Source organism: Hipposideros armiger, unplaced genomic scaffold (assembly GCF_001890085.2).
Source record: "Hipposideros armiger isolate ML-2016 unplaced genomic scaffold, ASM189008v1 scaffold_925, whole genome shotgun sequence".
NCBI lineage: Eukaryota > Metazoa > Chordata > Mammalia > Chiroptera > Hipposideridae > Hipposideros > Hipposideros armiger.
This window is the reverse complement of record NW_017732275.1, coordinates 228715-237475: the sequence shown is the minus strand read 5'-3', so window position 1 is coordinate 237475 and position 8761 is coordinate 228715. Positions and strand designations below refer to the sequence as shown.

At 36.4% G+C, this 8761-nt stretch overlaps 1 pseudogene; it reads left to right on the top strand.

The window, feature by feature from the left end:
- The first annotated feature begins 350 nt into the window (after positions 1 to 350).
- On the top strand, positions 351 to 829 carry LOC109375307 (60S ribosomal protein L32 pseudogene; annotated as a pseudogene).
- Positions 830 to 8761: the final 7932 nt, after the last annotated feature.

Here is an 8761-nt window from a genome sequence, read left to right as displayed (position 1 = left end):
TATTCTCTCAAACATTTATTAAGACTAAAAGGTCCAGTGCTGCTATATCAGATCCATGAAGTCATAAAGGATGCAGGCTCTTACCTTCCTGCACAGTACTTCACCACTCCTAGAATATGGTCCAAGGTGGCTGTTAGAAGCTAGCTTTCACATTCATCTTCCAGGCAAGAAGATGAAAGAAGAAAACAAAACAAAACAAAACAAAACAAAACAAAACAAAACTCAACCTTCCTTTGTTTCTAAGGAGACTCTTGATGTATCACTGAATATCTTCCCTTCTATCTCACTGGCCAGAGCTAAATCAAATGGCCATAAATAAATAAATGAGTCTTCCTCTGCGCTGCCTACGGAGGTGGCGCTCATCTTTTACTCGGTGTCATGGCTGCCCTCAGACCACTTGTGAAGCCCAAGTTCGTCAAAAAGAAGACCAAGAAGTTTATCCGGCACCAGTCTGACCGATATGTCAAAATTAAGCATAACTGGCAGAAACCCAGCAGCATTGACAATAGGGTGTGCAGGAGATTCAAGGGCCAGATCTTGATACCCAACATTGGTTATGGGAGTAACAAGAAAACAAAGCACGTGCTGCTCAATGGCTTTCGGAAGTTCCTGGTCCACAATGTCAAGGAGCTTGAAGTGCTGCTGATGTGCAACAAATCTTACTGTGCTGAGATTGCTCACAACGTCTCCTCCAAGAACTGCAAAGCCATTGTGGAAAAAGCAGCCCAGCTGGACATCAGAGTCACCAATCCCAATGCCAGGCTGCACAGTGAAGAAAATGAATAGACAGCTTGTGTGCAAATTGTGTTTTAATAAAACCATAAAATTCTTCAAATAAATAAATAAATAAATAAATAAATGAGGCTGAGAAATGTAGTCATTTAAATGGGTGACCAATGTACTCACCTAAAACATGGGATTCTGTTAATAAAGAAGAGTGGGAAAGTAGATATTAGAAAGCAACTAGTAGCCTCTGTCAGTCATGAATTAGTTTTCTTAGCTCATAGACGTGGTAATTACTATTAGAAGAAAAAAATAATTATTTTTTCTGCCTCAACCTTTCCAAGGATACTCATTTTTTTAAGGTTTTTATTGGGGAATTGGGGGGATGGGAACAGTGCTGGGGAATTGGGGGAAGGGGAACAGACAAGTTGCTGTCATTTAGTGCTTCAGTCTAGTTGTGGAGGACGTTGCCTCACTGGCCCAAGTTTGCACCATCATTGCATTCTTCCTGGGCGAGGCAGATCAGTCGCCGGCTTCTGGACGGCCGCTCACTGCGGCTGCTGGCCGCTCACGCTGGCTGCTGGCTACACACGGTAGCCCATGGCAACCCACTGCCACAGGGGCTGCAGCCTACGCCGTCGCCGGAGACTCACGGCAGCCCAGCTCCAGGTTGAGCTGTTGTTCAGCATCTTAGCTGTGGAGGGCAGTGTCACTGGCCCTCATATGTGGGATCCGAACCGGGGCCCTCTGGCATCCCAAGCCAGTTCTTAACCATTGCGCCACTCGGCCGGCCCTACTCATTCTTTTTGAGCAGATTGAAATCTTTGCCACACCATCTATCTTGAAAAAAAGTTATGGCATAGACTTTTGCTGCTTTCTGAGTTCCAGATATAATTAGTAAATGCAATATATTTTTTCAATATAAATTAAGAGTCTTGGATATATGTGGAAAATAACTTCTACTTCGCATCCTTATGATTAGAAAAACTAAATGCTCTCTGTTCATGACTCCTGAATATCAAAATTATAATAATAGTATAGATATTATAATATCTATACCATACATTTAATTTTGATAGTTAAATGCTTTTATCAATCATTTATCTGTTCATTCTACAAATACATATTGAGTGGCTACCATGTGCTAGGCTCTGATCTGAGTGCCGATGACACAGAAATGAGCAATATAGCTCTGTCTTAGAGCTAACATTTTAATGAGACAGGAAAGACAATACACATCTATCTATCTATATATAAAATATAAGATAATGTCATATATATTTTAAGTTCTTTTATATCCCCCCAAAATTCACATGTTAATACCCTAGTGCCAATACCTCAGAATTTGATTGTACATCAACATTTGGATATAGGGCCACTAGAGATGTAATTGGGTTAAAATGAGGCCCTTAGTATGGATCCTAATCCAATCTGACTGGTGTCCTTATAAGAAGAGATTAGGAATACAGTGCGGTGGTCAGGCCTCTACACCGACCATGAAGTGGTCTCCCTAACAAGACATGAGTCCATCTGGCCCCCTAAAAAATATTTACAGCATTATTGATTGTATTCCCCAGGCTGTCTTTTCTATCCCTGAGGCCATATTGTAGTTACCAATTTGTATTGTCTCGTCCCTTCCCCTTCTCCTTCATCCCCATTGTATGTCAACTATAATTATATACACATATAGTCACGGGACGTGGAGTAGAGATTGGGAATGGAGTCAATGGAATTGTAATAGATAAGTATGATATCGGGGGTGGGAGGGCAGTAGATGGGGGTGGGGGGTTGCTTCTGTCTGAAGGGTGAAAAGGATAACTATTGCATTGTTCTGTACACCTGAAACTAACACCAAAAAGAAAGAAAGAAAGAAAGGAAGAAAGAAGAGATTGGGACACACAGAGTTAGACCATGCTGATGCACAGAGGGTGGAATATATGAAGAGGCAGTCAGAGAGTGACCATCTGTAAGTCAAGCAGAGAGGCCTTAGAGGAAACCAACTGTGCTGGCACCTTGATCTTGGACTTCCAGCCTCTATAACTGCGAGAAAAACTTTTTGTTACTTAAGCCACCCAGTCTGTTATGTTTTGTTATGTCAGCCTTAGCAAACTAATAGAGGTGCTAAAATGAAAATAAAATAGTATCTGGGAGACTCCTTAGATTGGTGGTCAAAAAAAGCAACTTTTAAATTGACACCCAAATGATGCAAAGGAGTCTGCAATATAAATATCTGGGGATGTATGTTCTTAGAGGAAGAAACACTTAATGCGAAGATCCACCTAATTGTATAAGAAATAAGCAAAAAGCCAATCAGGCATGTGATCATTTTCATTATTAAAAAATCGTTTACCTGTTTTGTTAGGGAGACCACTTCATAGATGGTGTAGAGGCCTGACCACCGTGCTGTATTTCTGAAGCTGATGTTGAATAATATTGTATGTCAACTATAATTATATATACATATAGTCACAGGATATGGAGTAGAGTGTGGGAATGGAGTCAATGGAATTGTGATAGATAAGTAAGATATTGGGGATGGGAGGGCAGTAGATGGGGGAGGAGGGTTGTTGCTTTGTGAGGAGTGAAAAGGGTAACTATTGCATTGTTCTGTACACCTGAAACTATTACTACTACTAATAATAAAAAACTGTTTACCCAATGACTATCTGTTCCTGGTGCTATGGAAGTCATTGTGGAGCATAAATATAAAGTGATATAGCAGGCCATTAATAATGCCATAATAACTGTTTCATTGTGAATTACGCTGTGGATGTGCTTGCCATCTACCATCCAGTGTCAGAATGACTTTATAGTTTCAATTACAAATTTAAGGAATGAATTAATCATTAGCCAAATAGTCATTTTGTTCTCCAACCACGAGTACACTAATCTTCCACAAATACTTTTTGACTACAGAAAGGAGCTCTTTTGAGTACAACAGAAACATACAATTAGAGTATGGTTCTCTTTCAGGCTATCTTCTTAAGTGAGCTTTTTACAGAATACTCATTCTATACCTAAAAATACAAGATATTAAATGGTTTTATGCTCTCTCAAAAATGCAAGTGAAAATTATTATCATTGGTCTTGTGGTTTTTGCCAAGTATTACCAACTTGAATTTTATACATGACTTTTTAAAAGGCTATTTGTTATGTAAAATCATCTCTCAGTTCTTACTATCATTTTTGTTACTATTGCTTCCTCTCAAATCCTAGAATTCTTTACAGATATAAAATAATAAGACAGTGCTTTACATACCATTGGAATTGGCAAGCCTCCTATTGTTGTATGATGACAGACTTCAGCAAAAGAAAGCAAGCTGTAATTTAGTCAGTATTAATGTAAACAAACATTTTATTTAGAAGGGAAGAAGAGTAGCCATAATGAAATGCATTTGTTAACATGAGAAAAAAGGTTTTAGGGGCCAAATTCAGAGTTCCTGAATATGCCCAATTAGTTATAAAATACTTGAGTGGGGGAAAAAAATACCTATTTTAGATGACTTGGCCACAGCTCTTTAATGGTTACGAGAAATTTTGTAAATATAACATATAGGCTGGACAATCCTATATTTGTGTATTTTTAATGTCATTATGTGACATGCTTTTATATGTTTTTCCTCATACGTCAAAGGGAATGTTTCTAACTTTCTTTAAAAAAAAATTTTAAATCTTTAAAAAAAATTAAAATGATTCTAAGCAGTGCTGGCTCAATTTAAATCCCATTTGGTGGTTCCAGTATAGTTTTCATATCACACACACAAAAAAGCCATCATAATTTGCATCCCATCAACGATTCCCTTAACTCTAAAGAGCTATCGTCCCACTCCTAGAGTAGGTCTCTAGGGTTGAAGCCTGTTCTATCGCTCCTACGCTAGATCTATTTGGTAGTAAAATCAGGGTTACTAGCTTGGTGCCCCTTACCTGGGAAAAAAACTCTGTATTAACCCTGTCTTCACTCTTCTCAGAAGACTAATAATAAATTTTGTACTTTTTCTCTATGCTCTTTTTAATTCCTGGCAGTCCATAAGTTGTTAGATTTGCCTTTCCAGCTCTTTCCTGGCAATGCTAGAACTGACATTCTCTTCTAATAGTCTAAATGCCTTGCGATTTATCTGCTTTGTGCAGTTTCTTTCTTTTACATGGTACCTGCCTATTTTGTTAATATTTTTTCAATTTACCAACAGCTATCTCTCAACACATTTCTACAGAATTTAATCTGTTTCTCTGTTACTTCTAAGTCTTCTGTTTTTCTTCTTTCTTCTTTCCATGCTCATCTATTTTACCTATAAATAAACTCTTGGACTGTTTATAACCTTGCTGGGGTTTTTGTTTGTTTGTTTTCTTTCTTTCTTTCTTTCTTTTTTTTTTTTTTAAGAATTCTGTTCCAAGGTGTTTCCACACCTATAACTTGCATCAGAGTAGCTTTGCTGACCTAAACAAAAGTATGCTTGAAAGAATAACCTTTGCAATATATCAATAATATCAGGGAATTAGAGAAGTTTTATGGGGTCATGACTGAGTTGTCTAAAAATATTAGGCAGCCGGTAACCTTAGCATAAACCATTATTTTTAGTTCTCTCTGCTCAGTATCTTCTCACAAGCATTAAATTAACATTTAAAACTACTAAGAAGTACTAAAGTGAAAAATAGAATAATTATTTACTTGCAATATCTTCAAAAGATCCCAGTCATCTAGGTGGAATGAATTATAGGTATATTGAATCTCTGTTAGCTAATTGCTTATGGCATCTTGAAAACATGCTGTTATCTTATACTGATGGAAAACAGTCGCATCCATTGCCTGACTCTTCCACTGTAATACCCATCAGCTGATGTAACTGTATTTTCTCTTTGTCTTACTACCTCTATCATTGTTGTAATGGCTCTTAATGAAGATGGTTTCCCAGCCAAAATATTGACATGTGCTATGGAGAATACCTTCAACCTCTCTGAGCACTCTAGGAGAGGATTTTAAAAATCTATTTTTAGTGTGTCCTTACAAGTGGAATATACTCTCTAGGAATTGTGATGGTTAGAAATTGAAATATATGTATAGGTTTCCTCACATTAACTTTTTTCTAAACATAGAATGATAATAAGGTCACCTATGATCCGGACTTTACTTCTTCAACATGGTTACATTTAAAAACTCAATGGGGATGCACTAAAACCCTTGTACAGCCACCTTTGTTTTCAACCAAGGAAACCTAGAAGTGTTTGTTAGGATAAATATAGCTGAAGATACCATATTAAAACTCTTACCGCTTTACACCAAATGGTTTGACAGTGTATATGGAGGTAAAGTCACTTATTTTCCTATAAATAGCAATGCTTCATTAGTATAGAGATGTTTTCTAATGAATATTTAATTTAATAAAAATGTATTCTTTCATTTGACATCTGTTCCCTTAGGGATTAGCAGAAAGTTAGCTTAATACTAATGCAAAAGCTGAAACTTTAACTGTTAGATCAGATGGACAAGTGGTTCTCTTAAATGATCTATCATTTCAAAGTTTCATAAAGCTCATATAAACTATAGATTCCTTGTTTGTATTGATATTTAATATTTTAGAGCCAGTTCATACATTTTTGTTTGTTTTTGATAAATGCTATAACTTACTAAGATTACCAAATGCAAGAGAGGTGATCTGCCACTAAATCATACTTCTTGATTTCTTAGGATTTGATTATTACCATTTCTGACAACTTTCATCAACATTGACATGTCTATATGCTTATGCATTAGCGTGAGTCTTGCTCGTCAAAAATAATCAAAAGAGTCAATCTAGTAACTTTGACAATAGACTATTATTCAGCCATGAGAAAGAAGGAAACTTGCTTTTTGCAACAACATAGGTGGACCTTGAGGGCATTATACTAAATGAAATTAGTCAGAGAAAGGCAAATACTGTATAATATCACCTATATGTGGAATCTTAAAAAGCCAAAGTAATAGAAACAGAGGATAGAATGGTAGTTACCTAGGGCTGGGGGTGGGGAAAATGGGGACATGTTGGTCAAAGGGCACAGACTTCCAATTATATAATGAGTAAGTTCTGGGGATCTAAAGTACAGCACAGTGATTATAATTAAGAGACTGTATTACTTGAAAGTTGCTAAGAGAGATTTTAAATGTTCTCACCGTAAAAAAGAAATGGTAATTATGTGAGGTAATGGAGGTATTAATTAAAGCTATTGTGGTAGTCATTTTATAGTATCACATCAACATGTTATACCCCTTAAACTTACACAATGTTACATGTCAGTTGTATCTCAATAAAGCTGGGAAAAAATCTAGTAAAATCTAGTCACTTTTGAAAGCATTTTAAGAGGTAATAAACTATTTTGAAGTCAGTGTTTCATCTTTGGAGGTAATTGAAAAAGTTGCAAAAATAATCTGAATTTGTCAGTAGAAATCATCCTTAACAGCATAAAGCAAAATTGCCTATCCTTATTTGTAATTTCATTTAAACAAATGTATATGCACACCTTTATATATATCATATATAGTATTATGCAAAGAAGTCTGGGGAAATCAAGGAGTAAATAAGACATAATTCTGGGTCTCAAGATAATTTCAATATAATATCAAAGACAGGCATATTGATAACAATAATTCAAGGGAAAATGGAGACATAATCCTTGTGCATTGGGGTCAAATAGGGAAACATTTAAGTCTGACGAGGGCAATTAAGGAATACTTTATAAAGGAATACTACTTAAGTTTACCTTTGAAAGATGAATAAAAAATGTAATTGAAAAAAAGGAAAGCAGATAATTCCAAGATGGAGGAAGAATAACAACATGGACATAAGAACGTGCATGGTAGATTTAGAAAAAGAGGATGCAAGTAGTAAAGATCTGGATGATTAAGGTTCGAGGCACATAAAGTTAACTGATGCAGGTTTTAGGAAAATACTGCAACAACACTTAAGATCAACAGGTGATTAAGGATTATAAGTAAACTGTGCAAGACATCCTGAGCCAGGGAAGTATCACAGAAAATGAAAAATAAGAAACAAGTTTGAGCCATATTATTGACATTGAATTTACTTGATTGGGAGAACTTAAAGGTTTACAAGATTTATAGCTTTGATGACTGAGTCATTGTTGTACCATTATCAAGGTAAGAAATACATAGAGAATACATGGCATGCTTTTGGATAGAAGGAAGATGATGAACTTATATGTGGATACACTGAGTACCAGTGTTTTAGAATATTGGGTTTGTTGGAAAAGTCATGACATATTTTGTCTCTGTTTTTCAAAGGTCATTTATTTATATAAAGAACAAAGATCAATTAATGATATATTGCCCATGTTGTTCGATAACCTTTTGCCATCAGTGAGCTTCATACTTCCTCATTCATAGAAGGACCTGTCTTTATTTGTGAAAAACTGAACAAGGTGCTTATTTACAGCCTCATCTGAATTGAACGTTATACTATGCAAGGAGTTTTGAAGAGAGCAAAACAAGTGGAAGTCTGATGGTGCAAGGTCAGGCGAGTATGGTAGATGTGGCAACACATCCCATCGAAGCTCCAATAATTTTTGACGGGTGATCAAACTTGTGTGTGGTCTTGCGTTGTCGTGATGGAACACAACTCCTTTACAATTAAGCTCTGGATGTTTCTGGATGATGGATTTGTTCAAACTGTCCAATTGCCGACAGTACACATTCGAATTGATTGTTTGGTTCCTTAGTAGGAGCTCGAAATACACAACACCTTTAAATTCCCACCACATTGAGAGCATAACCTTCCTCTGATGAATGTCTGCTTTCGATGTTGTTTAAGGCTAATCATCACTTTGGGACCAAGACCATTTGCACACCATATTGTTGTAAACAATCCACTTCTCATCACCAGTTATCAGTCGCTTCAAAAAAAGATTGTTTCCTCACGTTTAATGAGCACATTGCAGATGTTTATATGCACCATCAAATGAACTTCTTTGAGTTTATGCGGAACCCAAATGTTGAGCTTGCTTACATATCCCAGCTTCTACAGGTAGTCGTGAATGCTTGAATGTTTCT